Here is a 17,834-nt window from a genome sequence, read left to right as displayed (position 1 = left end):
AACTACTCATCTTCTAATTAACAGGATATCATAATTAAAGAGATTATCAGCCTGTCAGGCAGTACTTACAAATACTAATATGCAAAGTTATCACCTAAGAAGTCAAATGAATAATTTATATACTACATATATATATTTTTCATAGAGATATAAGGCCAGTTGGGTGTTTTTCCTTTCTTTTAACCAAGGCATATTCCTAAAGTGTGTTAACAACTAATGATTTCTAAATTACATTAATATGTAGAATACAAATATTTTACAGTGAGTTAGAAACAAAATGTGGTGTTCAACAAATTCAAAAGTAGTATAATGTATGTTAAAGAACAACTGCATAGTTTATGTATATTTAATATCATGGCTTGGAAACTTAATACATGTTTTTCTTTCCCACAGAAAATAATGAAGTCTTCATGCTAAGGTACTATCTTAAGTTATGGTCCCACTGCAAATTATTGGTCTATTAAATGGATAAACTCAAGGGTTTTGTGCATTTCTAAACTATAATGATTTTTTTACATTAAAGAGAAAATAAATACATACAATTTTGAATCTAAAGAGTTTGTATTTGGAAAAGTTTCATAACACAAGGATATTACACACCTTAAGATCACAGAGTCACATCTCCTGGACCCAGAATTGAACCTATAGTATTACACTGTGATATTAAATCAAGCTGCTTTGGCAGTAGTCTTCATTAGTCAGGGCCTAAGGAGCAAAAGAGCATACATATTTAGACATTTAAACATTAGTATCCAAGCATTCAATTAACTTGATTCTTCATTGAAAATAACATTTTATTATTTTATTTATATGTATTACTTCACATACATAATAAAAATTATTTATAATTAAGGTTATTTATTCTCTCAGAACAATCAAGTGGTTTAATATGATATCTGCAGCATTAACCTGAAATTGCCTTATTTGTGTTTACTGAAACTGCCTTACTTATGCCTTTAAGTATATTTATCATCACATTAGGGTAATAACAAAAATAAGAAAAATCAATGATAACATTAGAAACGCTATGACAAGGCAGAGTAAGCAATCTTGTTTATAATTACTTTTTTAAATCCTTAATCATACTGTCTTTCACCCCTTATGCAACCTCTTAACAAATGAAAAGAACATTAACACATTTTTTTCTGTAATAACCAAAAGCATCCCCTTGAAGATATTTGACAGCTTATCCTCCATACCTTCACAACACAATAGGAGGATTTTGTATTTGGAGCAGGAATTTAAAAAAAGCGCTTGAAGCACAGCTGTAGGTTTATGAGGAATCTGACATCCTTTAAGACAGACACAGAAGCATCAGCATTAAAATAGTTATCGTTTATCCGGTGGTCACTAATCTGATTCATATTATTTGGTTCTTTGTTTGTTAAGTTTGGACTAATCATAGAATCTTTCATTTAAAAATGTGAGGGTTTACTCATAGCACAGATTCGGTCATTTTAATAGATATGAACAAAATAAATTAGTCAAATGGGAAGGAAGTTTAAAAAATGGCTCAATCAACCCTGCTGAGATTAATTAAGTTTAAACATGCATGTGCTCATACACTGAGCATGTGTATCTGTTTCCCTTCGGTCTGCCTGTCCATTTCCAATATTGTACATGTAGGTCTTTATCTTTTAAGATCTTTGAGGTTTGACAAAGACAGTGCATTTGAGACTAGAGTCTGAAGCAAAGCCTTTAGATGTGAAAAAAGTGAATAAAGATCCTTTTTCTTCAAATCTGAAAAAGTGCACTAAGATTAAATACAAAGCCTATGAAATGTAGCTGTCGCCCATACCTTGCAGTTAGGTGTAACCAGCAAGCTAAGAGCTGCCTGCATAGACGTAACACCCAGGCACTTAAAACATCTGCAAGAGAAATACATATACTTATTATCACAGCCATGTTTTTTTTTGGCTGGTTTCTTATTGCCGTGGTGCTTTGAAAAGAACAGCAGGAGACAGAAGCAATGGAAATAAATATACAACAATGCTGTTGTAAGTTTACTTAGCAGACAACTGCAGGGTGTGGCTTTCTAAGAAAAATAAAATATGGATCAGAGGAGAATACTGAACTGACTTTGTCTGATTTGATGACAAGTTTTCCACATGAAAGATTTTCCAATGTGTTGTTTACTAATAATAAAAAGACATTCCTTCTCTTAAGACATATTTTGTGTGATTATATAATTAGAAAGATTATCTAAATGTGGTAGTTTTCTTATTTCTTATTACCATTAAACATGCTTTGATCATAAACTGTTCATACTGGAAAAAAGTTGTTAACAGAACTTTGATTTATTTAACAAATATCTGTGCCCTTTTTTTTTTAAGCGGCTCATTTAATATCAAGGCTTGGGCTCTGTGGATATGCTAGTTTACTTTCCAACAGTAGCACACCATCAGCCATAGATATCAGAGTTGATTTTATCATCGGTGTGAAATCAAACACTGAATCATGAAATGAAAATAATTGCAGTAGATGTCCAATTAAAGTGTTTTTGAGGTAAATGTCTGCACTCCATGTCTTCCAATATTTGCTCACCACTAATGATTTAGTATAGTCACTTTAAAGGTCACTGTATAGAGTGAGGAATGCTTAGTTATGATAAATGCTTTTAATATCTCATTCTGACATGGGGCTATAGGCTACTCCCATCAATCAGCACATTATCCCAACTGTACAATGACATTAAGCAGCGGTTCTCTGGGACATTCATAAAGATGTCACATGCTCGTCCCTCCCTTGCCATTTGCATTTAAATTTTCTTGATTATCTAATCAGGCAGTCATTCTCAATCTGTTTCAGATGATAGCCAGCCTCCTTCATTGTTTACAGTTTATCTAAGTAAAAGCTCTTAGCTTTCATATTTACAGAATCCATAACAATGTTGATTCTTTTGCACGGTTATTGAAAAGTTTATTTATTTCAGTGCTGAGGTACAGTTGATTACCTGTGTATGAAATATAGTCTTAAAATGACCTAAGTAATAGGAAAGAAACTCAGAATGAATAGAACACATACATACATTAAATAGCACATATTTCAATAGTGAAAATTAAATTAAAAAAACATTATGATATAAAATACAGTTATCATTGCTTACCACTTCCACCTGGTGGAAGCTTGAAATACTGCAGTTAAAAGCGTGATGCTGAGACTTAGATTAGTGTTTTGTGTTTAGGTGTGCATACAAAACGTCAGTTGCATTTGTACATTTCTTCTAAAATGAAACACTGCTGTTATTCACGTATCTGTGCAGTGTTTCCCAATTCCTCAGTGCAATCTGGACTACCATGTACATCGGTTCATTCCTTACCATTTATTTAAACCAGTAGGTGTTTGTATTCATACATCAAAGTTACAGAATTTATAAGAAAATGACAGCAATCTGATTCTTGGTCTTGATCTTCCCATGTTTCAAAGGAATTCCCCCTTGAATAAATTACTCACTATATAGCTTCCAGAGAGAGAGCGTTAACATTTCAACAGGTAGGTTCAAAATGTGATCTCCCCTGGTCGGCAGATATGCTTCAAAGGGAACTGATTTGTAACAGGAAGAGTCATGCTGAAGCTTGACGTATATATGGTATTTGGCAAATGAGTGCGAAGATACTCTTTCTGAAAGCTCTGCTCTGCTTGTCAAGAGTAGAAAGAGTAAAATTACAAGAAGTAATTCATAGCCAGGAGCAAGCTCTGTGTTTTGCATTAGCCATTCATTTCTGCTATTACATGTCCACAATCGAACCAGACTGTGGAATGATGACAGTAACATTATTGTCGGGCAGCAGGTGTTACTAAAAGGATTGAGTGTCAAGGCAGGATCCGGTTTAATTCTTCACATGTGTTTTGTGCCATGTCATGTGTGGTCCCTGACCAACAGATAGCTGAAGAAAATAGGTCACCTGCTAGTTACTGGGAGCCTTCGAAATCCATCTTCCCCAATGCTAAAGTCATCCTTCAAATGTTAACATTATAAGAAATTGGGAAGGATATAACATTTCCAAACTGTTCGCAAATTTCATCTGGCAGTACCCTCTCTGTGGCTTTTCTATCCTCCACTAAGGAGCTCTGGTGAGCTGAGAAAGCTTCCTTTATCTCCTCCTGCTGCTTCCCATCATTCACTCCACGGGACGCTGTGGCGACAGTCAGCAACATCCTTTTTTCTGTTGGCACACATGTGCTGAAAAGATTACTAATGTTTTGTTCTTCTTAGCAAAGTATTAAGCTCTCATGGTGTGGTGGATTAGCCGGCATGGCTGATAAGGCCCCCTCCCTGTCATTGCCATATGCTGAACGTATAGGTGGGCACAATGCTGTTGGGAAGTATTTGCCTCCTGTATGTTTAACCCTAAAGTCCCCAATAAACATAAGTTCTAGTTTATCCCAGTTTATTTGAATTGATGTCATGTACTTTTTCTGAGAGTGACTGGGCCTCATACATGAAGAAAAGTCTTTAACTGTCTCCAATAAAACCTATTCCCAGTTGTTGTTGTTTTTTTTTCTTTTTGGTGGGGGGTTTCTTGTATGGTCCTTGGAACTTTACCAAGTTCTTCCCAAGCTGTTAACAGTTATTAAAACAGCAAGGTTTCCCAGCAAGCATTCATATTGGCCTACCTCTTGTAACATCTCTTTCTCCAGTACTGATGGCACATAGTCAATGGTCTCTATGCACTGCTTGACACCTTTATTAAACTTCAAAAGTTCATGCTCTTAGAAAAATAAAGGATTCTTCAGAAGAAAAATATTTTAAAGCCTCAGTATTCAGTCATTCTTTAACAAGCTGGTGGGATTTTCTTCCCTGAATCTACAATTAAGTTTCTAGCTATATCTGTATCAAAATCCATGTAATACACATCTATATCTACATGTGTAGATTAATATAACTGTTTAAAAAACCCTTTCTTTATTTTTTCCAAAAAGACTAAGAAAAATCTATCAAGAAAACAGCAATAAATTGATGTATCAGGTAAGTAAAGGGGACAAAGACTATTCATTTAGTATCTTTTAAGGTCTTAGAAATAAATGGTACTTTTTAATGAAATGTACTTTTAAAACAAACCTTTTAATTGATTTGCCGGTATCACAGTCTGTCTACAGCAACCGAGCCAAAAGAATATAAAATCACCCTTCTTTACTCAAATGGGACTGAAAGGATGATATAATTCCTGTTATTATAAGTGTAAATGTGGTGAGTGAGAACACTGATCATACTTGCATGAAACACTGTACAAAAATGAGAGTAACACCCTATATATTAGACTGTGTGTTTGTTGGATAAAAAACTTGCAGATGATTCACTGAACAGGCAAAAGCTAACAAGACGAGTTTTAAAAAATTGCTTACAGCTGACGTACTATAAAAGTATGGTCAATACCCAGATTTGCATATATTTTGTTTGCCTGATTTAACCAGCAAATTATGCTAAGTTTGTGAAAAGCATTTTTGTGTCTTGTCCTAACTGAAATTTATATCACTGCCAGAATGGGACAGGTGGAGTCAGGTTTGGAGAAGTAGGATTCAATATTGGCAAGTCACCAGTTTGTGGATGTACACAGCGATTTTAGTGCCCTACAGTAATACACTGGACATGTTAAACACAAAATCAAATATCAACACTTTTACTTTCCTTTAGAATGGATGTGTTGAAGCATATTTTAATAATTTACTGGTGTACAAAAAAAAACATTGACATCTAACCAGTCTCAGAAAATAACAAATTAAAGTGAAATTAATGATTTAGGTATGAAGACTAACTTAGGCATTTCTCTTGCACTCTGGGATATTGTTTTCTTTTCACACAGGAACCCTGAGAGAAGGTGATGAAAGGAGTGTAAAGGGATTGCAGTGTGAATGATGTGTAAATGTGTGTTTTAAAGAAACTTTCTAGAGCGAGTGTTCAGTGTCTGTTGCCATTCTGTACAGCTCATGTTGCAACAAGCCTTTATTTTGGTATAGGTTCTCATTTAATGTTTCAGCCCCATGCAATGGAGATTTAAAATCCAAACATATTAGCAACACAGTATTTTTGTTAAAGTTGCCACAACACTTGCACACACTACCAGCTGTATTACTACAAGAAGTGCCAAGTATAACATTAAACATCAAAATAATACATTAACAATTGGGCAAAATGAGGCTTTATCTTTCTTTTGTGTCTGTTAAGGGTGGATCATAATGGGTGAATAACTTATCTTAAATTGGCTTTAGTTTTTTTCTCTTGAGTGCTGTGTTTGAAACCTGCTCCAAAATCCCACATATTTTGCTGACCTTAACAAAGATTGGGTCTCATGTGAAATGCATTCCCCTCAGCCCAAAATAGTAACCTTGCCATCTGATTGTTTGCTGGTCCCTAGCTGTAGTATCTGTAATACATTCAGTCTGTACTTTTGTGGAATCTAATTTAGTTTTCCCTTGTATTGTTAACCAGCAACTTCAGGTTATATGGATGCTGTATTCAGTCGCCTCATGTACTTTAACAGCTGAGCAATTTAAAACTGCCCCATGTGATTGTGATTGTAATTAATATATTATGCAAAGCAATCTTCAGATCGTTTGAGATGTTTTTGAAATGTTACCAGAACTATCAAAGCTACAAATGCAAAATATCTTAAGATCAGTTTGAACATTATGAATGCACTCTCCATGTTTGGTATTAAGTCAGTTTTCATTTTTGATTTTACATTGAATGCATCTAAACAGCCTTTACAGTCAAATAGACTGTGGGATTCTGAAAACAAATATTAATTAAGAGGGTCTCTAATTAAAAAAGAAAAGAAAAAGGAAAAAGAAAATGCTATTTACTGCTGGAAAATGTGTATTATAGCCCTTACTGGTAAGACATGAATAGTGGAAGTCTTGAGTGTGTGTGTGTCCAATTGTATTATCCACTGCTGCATTTCTTCTGTTAAAGTTTAAAGTTCATCCTCAAAACTGATTTGCTTTTTTTTTTGAATGAAAGATGTCTTTAGGGCTATATTGCTTCATTGTTATTTCAATCTTTCACCACAAAAATAAGATTATCATTCACAAGTCCAGGTGGCCTCCACAAGAGCTAATTTTAAGGATTTTGTACAGAATCCCTGTTCGAACAGGAACTAACATTACATTGCATGAGCAAATCACAGCTTGAAAGAGAAAACAAACATTGTCTTGAAAATCTGTTTATATCAAAACATTAAAAGGAGTTTATTTGCTCTGGGCATTCATTTTAATCTCAATGAATCCTCTGTGGAATATAAATATATTTGTGCTTTAGGAAAAAAAAACAAAAAGGAAAAGGGAAAGTGGAAAAGGTTCACTTAAGTTCAAGAAACAGAAAGGGAAAAAAAATAACCATTTTGGTTTTCTTAATGTGATGATTTGATTTATTATTGTACATATTCCAATTTTTTTTTTTATTCACAGCCCTCTGTTTGCACCATCCTGTTAAATATACAGTTTTAACTTTTAAAGCCACTGATGCACAAGGCTTCTGTGTACGCTTTAAATCAGATCAAGATCAGATCAACAGCATTGTACAGGCATATCCAGTGCTGAATAGAGATATAATTTTCAATCAGTCTATCAGAACAGTATTCCACTAGTAGCCCTATAGACCTATTATGATTGTGCTTTAAAAATGTTTTAGATAGATAGATATGCATGTGCATGTTCAATTAAATTGGCTTCAATAATCTAAGATGGAACATGTTCTGAAACCAGCAATACGTGAAGGCAGTTTAGCTCAAGCATTTAACACCAAAGTCATTTATTCTTAATGTGATGTGCACTAGGGGACTAATTGAAAGTTGTTTTTGTGGTCTCAGCAATGTTGCCAGCTCACACAAACACCCTGTGGGGATACCTCTGGAGCACATTGATATCAAGCTCAGCAATTTCATTCAAGGGAATCACACAGCAGGGGGGTTAGAGAGAGAAATTACTCAAATTAAAAAAAATATATTTTTGGAAAATGTGTATTTATACATATATCATAAGGAATTAAACTGATAGAAACTAAAAGATCATGTAGGAACACAACAATATTTTATTATTAAGGGTTATGTTACATTCTTCATTGAAGAAAATGAAAAAAGGTGACATTCATAGTCTTTTCTTTCCCACTTGCAATACAGAGGGGAAATGTGTGGAGGTTCCAAGAAAAAAAAAACACAAGAGGAAAAACAAAAGAAGAGCCAACAATTGTCTTTTATATAAACTGTGGATGTTTGTAATACCTTTTAGTCTTTAGTATGTAAACATATGTTCCTTGTATCTGATTGGGGGGACAACCCCTGCCTAAAGCAGCTTCCAAAACATGAGATAAAGAATACAAAAACAGCAAGCTAAAGATTAGCACTTCATCTGTTCTCAGAATAATACATAATAACTTATTCATTTATGTGCCTTCTTTCCAAACTTGTGGTCAGGATAATGTTGCCAAATCAAATGCTAAATTGCTCCAGCTACAGATCATCTTGTCACCTCTTATTGTCTCCATTGTAATGATCATATGAAAGTAAATGTTGTCTTTGTGGTCACAGCACCTTTGCTGATCGTGCAATTTTAATTTGCAGAAAGTACCTGATTGAGGAGACACATCCAAAAATTCCAAGTTTCATTCTTTGCAAGAAAAACATGAATCTCAAATCCTTTGCCAGAGAGAGTGTACAATGCCTGGGGGTTGGCATGCATTCTGCTGTTAAGTTTATACTTACAGTAAAAAGGACAAATGTAGCTGTCCATAATTCAGTATTTTTATGCTAAATAATTCTCTTTTTAAGATTCAGATTTTGAAGTTGATCCTGATGTGTAAATATGGAATATATGAAATGTTGATTCATTTCCAGAGGTATTTGTGAAATATACCCTATGAACTATTGTGAGGAGGATATAAAATACATAATTTTGTTATGAAATAGAACCATGTGCCAAATATTTGGTTTCCACGGCCTCTTTTTCCCTTCAGCTTGTCATTTTTAATCAATATCAAAAAGCAATAAGAAAGCAATGATGTTTTCACCCAGGACAAAAGAGGCAATTTATTCGCTTTTAGTTCATACACTTGTATTGCTTTTACTTTTCTATTTAGCAGTTTTGTAATGCACCATCTAAAATTAAAGCAAAATAACATTCAAACACAATTATGCTCAAATCTATTGGCATGAAAATACTCCATATAAGAATATAGAAAACTCTGCAGCAAGGTGAGGTCTTTCACTGGCGATCACCCCTGTACTAAAATCCCTACATAGGTTACCGGTCAAATACCATATCATATTGACTGTAAAGTGCTGTTGTTGACATTCAAAGTCAATAAGGCAATCTCTCCGCTTTACATCTCTGACCTACTTACCAGCTATGCTCCTGGTTGTGCTTTGCGGTCCTCGAACGCCAGCCATTTGGTTGTTCCCCTGAGCAAACTGCACACAGTTGGTGAAAGGGCTTTTCATTCTTATGCTCTGAGGTTGTGGAAAACGTTTCCCCCTGCGATCAGTGACTCTGAGTGTCTGTGTTTCAAGGTGAAAACTCACCCTTTTTAACTGTCATTCTTTTAGCATGGTTGAGTTGTACATTTGAATGGTGAAGTCTGCTGCTATGTTGATTATGGTATGATTTTTATCTGTTTACTTTGTGATATTTATTTATGAAAGGCACTTATTATTATTATTATTATTATTATTATTATTATTATTATTATTATTATTATTATTATTATTAAACTGTTTCAAAATGTTTGCTTGTAAAGAAGTTTGTGAGAAAAATAAATTAGGGAGAAAGAAAATAACAGATGATAAGAGTATCACATTCACAACTAACAGATGGGGCATTAAAGATATTTTTTTATGTCAGATGATGTAATGAAACGTAAATGTTAAACTGGGAAACTGCAGCTTTTTGAAACTGTTCTGGTGCTTTATCATTTTCTCAGCTACTTTTCATACCCATGATATTGAGATCACTGGGAATTACAAAGTACATGTATCATACCTGTCAATGATACACGAGTACAATCAATTGTCTAGTTTCCCATTGCGTTACATACTCATCAAAAAGTCACAGATCCTTCTGATATTCATGAGAATCACACCTAACAATTCTTCACTGTTGGTCAGTATCAAAATTGTTAACAGTGCAGCCAAGAGCAGAAACACAAACAACTAGAAAATTAAGAGTGTAAGTTTCTTAAGAGCAAAAATACACTTTGTAATGTAAAATTATGAACTAGTTATATGGAGCAACTAATAATTAAGCCTTCTGAGTTTTTACATTTTTGCATTTAAAAAATAACTAAAGTACCATATCATTTTCGCAAAGAGTGAAGCCACCATCATATTGCCATGTAAGATTCGCAATGCTCTCAACAGCTACTTACCGTCATTGAACAAGGCAGAAAGCATTTGGCATTTTATATGAATGTATGGGGAGCTGTGTTGACAGCACAGGAAGAAATGCATTACTTGTGCTAATGGGATGCCTCTTATTTGCATTTGAAGTCTTTCAGACAAATTACTGCTGTTTCTGTCTCTGAGCAGCCGGATTCTGACTCATTAAGGTAAGAGGCATCATTAAATGATGTCATTCATATTGCACATATTTTGTTTTGTTTTCTAGTGCTCTTTCCACATGGCAGCCTCATTTGCCATCTATATACAATTATTTTATTTAAAAATGTTCTCCTTTCCTGAAAAGCATTTCATTTAGATTGCAATGATGCGTCAGGCACAAGTCCTGATTAAAAACAAATGATAAAAACTTCCTGCTGAAGCCAATCATAGGGTGGTGAACACATTACAGACATTAAGATCTTAATGTAAGACAGCTGGTGGATGTAAAGTTCAAGATGAAGAGCCAAATTAAAATGATGATTATTATAATGAGGGAGTTGGTTTGAGTCAGATGCTTCTACTTATTATGTGACCTAGAAACGGCAAATGACATTTCTAGTGACATACTGTTTAAATGTGTACAGAAACAGGTGCCACAAATAAAGTAGATCCTACTCAGACTTTATGGATCACAAAAAATAAAGACTGGTCTTAATTTGATTAGTTGCATAGTTACAGTTTCGACGGATCAACAAGTACATTCTGTAGCCTGAGTTTTAAAATTTTTTCACCCAGAATTAACAATCAAGGTTATGTCTGTAAGACATGTTCATGTTTAAATCTTTGAGGGACACTACCATGATCTGTTCAAATCTCTCACTTTTGACTGAATGATTTGTTTGTACAGATATTCAGTTTCCTTTATTTGGAGTTTTTGTATTGGCCATGACTTTGTTCATCCATCACATTACAAAATCGAGGACGTATTGTCTTTCTCCCTGTCAGACCAAATATCACATTGAAGTAACCAGTTCTTTACAATCACCCCTGGAGATATATTAGAAGCATCATCTTAAACATCAAGAACTTTAAAATAGAATTGCTTTCATGAAGATCACAATAGAAGCCAGGATGCACCTCCAAGGCCAGTCTTCCCACTTACAACAAACTGATTGTATGTTTTCCAACTTTCTGTCATGACTCAACAGCAAACTATAAATAATTCTCAGTCAGATGATCCCTCTCTGAGTGGTATTGTCATAAAACAAAAGAAGGCTCATCCTTTTTAAATAAAGCTTCCTTGATATTGGTTTATCTGTAGGAGGGAAAGAATAACCAGCTCAGAGATGAGGTATTGAGGTAACTTCCTTTCTAAGATTATAGTTGGCATTGACAAAAAAAAGCACCATTCAGGAAAATACCGTGAAATAACTGAAACAGGTGAGTGGCCCTGGAAGTCTGTTTAAGGATTAATGTTCATACAATGGAAAGAGGGGGAGCGAGCACACAGTCTCTGTTTAAGCCGTGCAGATGTATGTTATGATATATGAAGGAAGTCATTTTCTGAGAGAAAGACTGGTTATTGTCCCATACAAAACTTTATTTGCATTGTTTTGCTAATGAATAAAACAGTATTACTTTACAATACAGATTCTTCTGCAAACATCTAGATTGAAGCGATTGTCAGCTTGCCAGTTAATGGGTCTCTATTTCAATGAGGTAGGTTTCAGTTCCCTGGTGATCTGTATACTTAAATGTCACATTAGAGCTAGTGACCTATCCCACACGAATCACAAATGAAGATATATGTGAATTTAGAGACGCTGACTCACACTGATCACATTGGCATTTCCTTTATTTTATCTCTAAATTACTTCCTTACCATGATATGAAACAATGGATGCATATGAGTGTAACAGAAATGCTTATGAGGAATATTGGTAAGAAGATTTTCAGCTTGGACTGTGTCATTATCAATTATTTGAGCCATCTATGCTAATGTATCATTACATTATAAATAACTGAACAAAAATAATAGCATCATTCATCCCACAAATTTGAAACACTTTCTACTTGTCTAATAAGAGGTGGGCCCACCAACCTTAAGGACAGAAAGACCACTGATGTAAAAGATAACTTGTCACTATAGATCCATCACTATGTGAAATTCATTGGTTGTTTACATTTCACATTATTGATTGCCAAGGCATTAATTAGGTCCAATCAGAAATAATTTAATCTTGGCAAAAATATGGAACCACCTTTTTGGAAGATGTCATCGGGTGAAAATGATATTGTTTTGCAAATCTCCACAGCAAAAATCAAGAGAAATGCTTCCCGGACCACCCATGGCTATTTCATCTGGGGGTCTTTGGCCAATTGCTGTTGATTTGAGCCTCCAGTTCACCACTGAATCCAGAGAAACTCTCAAAACAGAACAACTATATATATCCTTAACCAAGGCCGGGATTAAATCAAAACTTTGACCCACCCACTAATAGAAAACTACAGAACTGTACTCAGTTGTGGCTTCATTTTTAGTAAGATGACATTTTCTTCTAATCAGAAATGTAACCGCTATGATGTACAGGTTTATAGTTTGCTATTAGCAGGTGGGTCAAATTTTTGATTTAATCCGGCCCGAAGACTTTTTCAGTAAAAACTGTTAATCATTAAAAAAAAAAAAAAAACTCCATTACAATCAATTTAATTCCTATATCTACATTTTAAAGCAGCAAATCATTGGGGTTTCTTATAAAAAGATCTGTAGACCTACTCCAAAGCTTGTACATTGACTAAATGTACTATTTACCAAATGTGTGCCAGGATTATTCTTAAATTCTTAAATAATCAGTCCAACCTATCAGTCCAATTATGTGATAACAAGTTATATGCCCTTTTAGCTTCAGTAAGTAAATGTATCTGAAAATATGAGAAAATGAAATGTTCTCATGAACATTTCCTGGGAAAGACATATTAATCTCTGATTATCTCCAGAAACTTTATAAAGCAACTCTGACATGACAAATGTAAAGCTTATAAAATTGTTATAACAAGTTCTAACAAAGTAGAGCAAATGGGTTTGACTATTTTTTTTATCAGAAGTGTAACACAATTCAGTTGTCTTGTTTGTTTTGTTAGGGTCATTCCATGTATCCCCTGCTGGGATATAATGTTCTAGTCTGTCAAATAAGGAGTTCATTTCAGCAGTTTTACTCATAAAATGTTTGAGTCACTTGACTGGTGTCAAATGAGCGACTGGGGGATATACAGACATCTGAGTTTCACTGCCAGAATAATGATAGGACACCTCTACTAAGGAAAAACCCTTTCCTCCTTAAATATTCTACATTCTTCAATTTAAATATGCATCTGACAATTCAATAGTCTTTTTTTCCCAATATTCTGCCAAACTGTCTTTTCAAAATATGTTTTAAAATCATTCTGCTACAACTATATTGTCCTTGACTTCAGAGTGGTCCTGCACAGATGAAAACTTTGTGGAGTTAAGTATAGACCTCTGAAAAAGAGCAAACTACCAAATAAAAAGCCAACAGACATAATTCACAGTCAAGCACATTTTAATCTTCTTTTACATATTGTATATTAAATTTCCATAAAGCATTGCCAAAAGTCAATTTTAAACTGTTTAAAATAGAAAGCTATTTCTTAATTTGTAACACATTTGCATTTCTATGTGCCAATTCCCTCACTTTGCTATCATAAAAACACAATATTTTAATCTATTAAAATGGTCAATTGTCTGAAATACCTGTTTTGAATCATTTCAATGCTGATACAATTCAATCCAACAGGTTCAGATAAAGGGAAAACTGTTTTAAAAGAGATAAGTGTATGAAATAGTGTACTTTTGAACAATATGCCTTGCAAAATAACAGGGCTGTAATATAATGGGACAGTGAAATATGTTTTTTTTTTTTAATATTCTTATAATAGAATGAACCCGCAAATGTTTACTCATCATAAATCATCTAACCACAGCTGATGGTTTTACATGTCATACATTTCGAAAGATTCTGTAGATTTTGAATTATTAAAACACATAGATTATAGTCTATGGTTTATTTGGAAAATTAGGGAGAATCACAATATTTATATGAACTTGTGAATATGATGATTTTGTGACAATCAGCAGCTTATGTAGACTATGTGGTCAGATCCTTAATTCAACTTCCCTGCCACATGGCCACACAGAGCAAATATTTGACAAATCTGCTGTGCCAAAATGTGAGCCCTGGATGCAGGCAGGGGATGTGTGCAGTTTACAGAGCCCAGGGGAGTGATGCCACTTTAATAGGCTCATAGGCAATGAGCCCTGTTGGACTTACAAAATACATAATTTATTAAACTGGACGCATAAACTGTAAGTTTATAAATCAAATAAATTACAATAAATGTAATAGATGGATAAATAAATTAATAAATAACTGCAGTGTTGATTAGTGTTGATTTTTCATGTGCTTTATGTTGAATTAGCAAGTAACAAAATATGCAGAAAACAAACCAGAAACAGTCAGACATATTATTTTAATTATGAGTTCCAGCTGCAGATGAAATGTATTTGTTTTTTTACATTTCAGCAAACCACAGCAACTGCAGTCTAAGGGAAGTTGCATTTCAAAATCTGTAAAAAAATATATAACTATTATGAAAGTGTTATGTTGCCACTGATTCTTTTTGGATCCTGTGTGTGTGCTATAAAAGAGGCTCTCGTCCCCATTGTAAGATTTCCCCCGACCCCATATATAATAAAAGTTCATTTGAGACGCAACATAATACTTGTTATCAGCAGGGCGCTACAACCCACACAGTCCAACACAAATAATGGAAGAAGATTTTGGTTGTACAGTTTAGAAAAACTGATGCTTAGCAAATACTCAGAGGATGTTGTTCAGCCAACACATACACAAATCGATGCATACAAGCTGGCATAATAGATTACATCACAATCATTTAGTTGCAGTAAAAGGAGAGAGTTTCTATTAAAACAAGTACCAAAAACAGAAGATGGTGGTGTTGATGAAATTTAAATTGACCACAAATGTCATTAATCTAGTGCATGTTACTTCTTCATGAGTGAAATTTACTGCCCCCTTGTGGACAAGAGAGGACATTATGTTCCTAACATTGGAAAATAAATGAATTATTGGAAAATGCTGTATATATATATATAAATATATGTTTAATTGCAACATAATTATTGGTATACTTTTTAACATTAACTTATATTGCATGACATGTATTTGATATGTTTCCTTTTTTACGAGGGAAGTATCAAAAATAATAGAACATATTTTGTGATACAAACGCACACACCCCCACATACCAGCATAACTTCTGTTGCCTTGACCTATTTTTAAACACTGTAATGATCCTAAACAGAGGCTCAATAAAGATATCCCCCCTGCTGTAAACTGTAATTATTTATGCTTAGTGTACATTCCACTTTCAAAGAACTGAAGTTAATATCTCTCAAGGACTCAAGGTCCTTTTCCATCTGTCGGAAATATTTTCATAATGAAATGGAAATGTTCTGCTGTTAAAATACTGCAGAAGCCGAGTTTTACACAGTGTTTATTTAAATAATATATTGCAGTAATTTATCTATTTGGGAGACTTACAGTTAGGTCCACAAATATTTGGACAGTAATGCAATTGTCATCATTTTGGCTCTGTACGCCACCACAATGGATTTGAAAGGAAACAATCAAGATGCTCTTTAAGTGTAGACTTTCATCTTTAATTTGAGGATAGTTACATCCAAATTGGGTCAACGGTGTAGGAATTACACCCATTTTTATATGTGGTCCCCCCAATTTTAGGGGCTCAAAAGTAATTGGAAAGACTAACATAATAATTAATTAAATTGTGAGTTTCAATACTTGGTTTCAAATCTTTTGCAGGCAATGACTGCCTGAAGTCTGGAACCCATAGACATCACCAGATGCTGGGTTTCTTCCCTGGTGATGCTCTGCCAGGCCTGTACTGCAGCTGTCTTTAGTTCCTGCTTGTTCTTGTACTACTACTACTTCCATACACAATTCCTCATCTAAAAGCTTAGAATTCCAGCTCTGCCATGTCCATGGTCTCAAAAAATATAATAAAAGTAATAAAATAAATAGCTTGTTACCACAGCTATTGTTCACTTCTATTCTAGGGGCATCTATTTATTCTATAGCTTGGGGAACAATGTGAGAGACAATCATAACCAGTAGGTTTCTTTGAGCATGCAGTCTTCAACAAGATAATTCACCAAGAGATCGTTAATACATAGAATAATATTCTGTACATTGATAGAGGAGCCTACATTATTGACTCTGTCTTTACTAATCTTCCATTTCTGTTTTGAGGTTGATGTTGTTTTGTAGTTAAAACACAATTCATTGTTTGATAGTTGGAGCAACATTGCTTGCACTCCTTTATGATCATTTTGGACCCAAGTGAAATCTGGATAAATCTGGACTGCTCTGCTGCAGTCTACAAAATTCCCAGCAGATGGCAACATAAAGTCATGATTTGAAGAACTTGATGGAATAATATGTCATAACAGAAAGACTCCTAATTGCAATGTGTTGGATACATTTCAGTGAACGTCATTGTGCTGGTAGATAATGGAGGTACCCTTAACTAAAAATCTGAAATAATGGAAACTGAACTCACTTTACATGAACAATTAAACCATTTTTTAAAACCATTTGTATTTCTTTGTATTACAAATATTGAATAATACTAATCTTATGAACGTCAGAGTCCAGTCCTTATAATTGTCTTATGTAAAGCATAAATATTACACTTACCCTCCTTCACCTGTGAGAGATATACATGTCCATATATTACAAACAGCTAGTTGAACAGTACAGGAGAGCTCTAAGAACTATGCGAAAGTTAAGACTGGGGGAGAACAGTGAGGCACGGTCATTATTTATTGCTACATTTCTCCCACTGGCAGTGATGTTTTTACAGCCAATTTTATTTTCTGTCACAATACATCAGTGAAACATTGAGATCGTAAAAACTGCTGAAGCACTGCAACCATGACGATGGGGACTAGAGGAAAAGGTTATCCTGATAAGGATATAAAAGCAGAGTAAAGGTTTACAGAAGGTACTTCCAGTTGCTGCTACCTTGTGTAACTGTAGACTAGTTTGCCTGCAATCACGTCTATTGTCCCTGATGAAGAATGTAGCAAGTTAATATTTTACAGTACAAATCAATATCTGAAACCAGAATAATTTAAAGTTGGATTGTCAAATAAAAATAAAAAAGGTTAAATGGTGTCAGGGAGTGTGTTTGCTTTTAAAAAAAATGTTTTAAAGATGTCACATCACATTGAAAATAATAATAATTTATGTTGGCAAGATGGTCTTGTCATTGAGCTCACACAGATGAATTTGACACACAGACATATGCCTGCCTTTTCTTTTCACAGGCATTAGTCACATCTGAAGATTCAGAATGAAGCCAACATGACCTCTGCGACACACTCTCCCGTGTCTGTCTCTG

At 34.3% G+C, this 17,834-nt stretch overlaps 1 long non-coding RNA gene across 1 annotated transcript; it reads right to left on the bottom strand.

The window, feature by feature from the left end:
• Positions 1 to 493: 493 nt before the first annotated feature.
• Positions 494 to 17,227, bottom strand: LOC136758257 (uncharacterized). The gene is made up of 3 exons (XR_010819936.1): positions 17,129 to 17,227; positions 1,799 to 1,868; positions 494 to 705 (listed from the first exon to the last, which is right to left on the bottom strand). It is a non-coding gene; the product is annotated as an uncharacterized LOC136758257 (long non-coding RNA).
• Between the last annotated feature and the right edge of the window lie 607 nt (positions 17,228 to 17,834).

The sequence above is a fragment of the Amia ocellicauda genome, chromosome 9 (genome assembly GCF_036373705.1).
Source record: "Amia ocellicauda isolate fAmiCal2 chromosome 9, fAmiCal2.hap1, whole genome shotgun sequence".
In the NCBI taxonomy this organism is placed as follows: domain Eukaryota; kingdom Metazoa; phylum Chordata; class Actinopteri; order Amiiformes; family Amiidae; genus Amia; species Amia ocellicauda.
The sequence above is the reverse complement of the archived record's forward strand: the minus strand, read 5'-3'. Positions and strand labels throughout refer to the sequence as shown.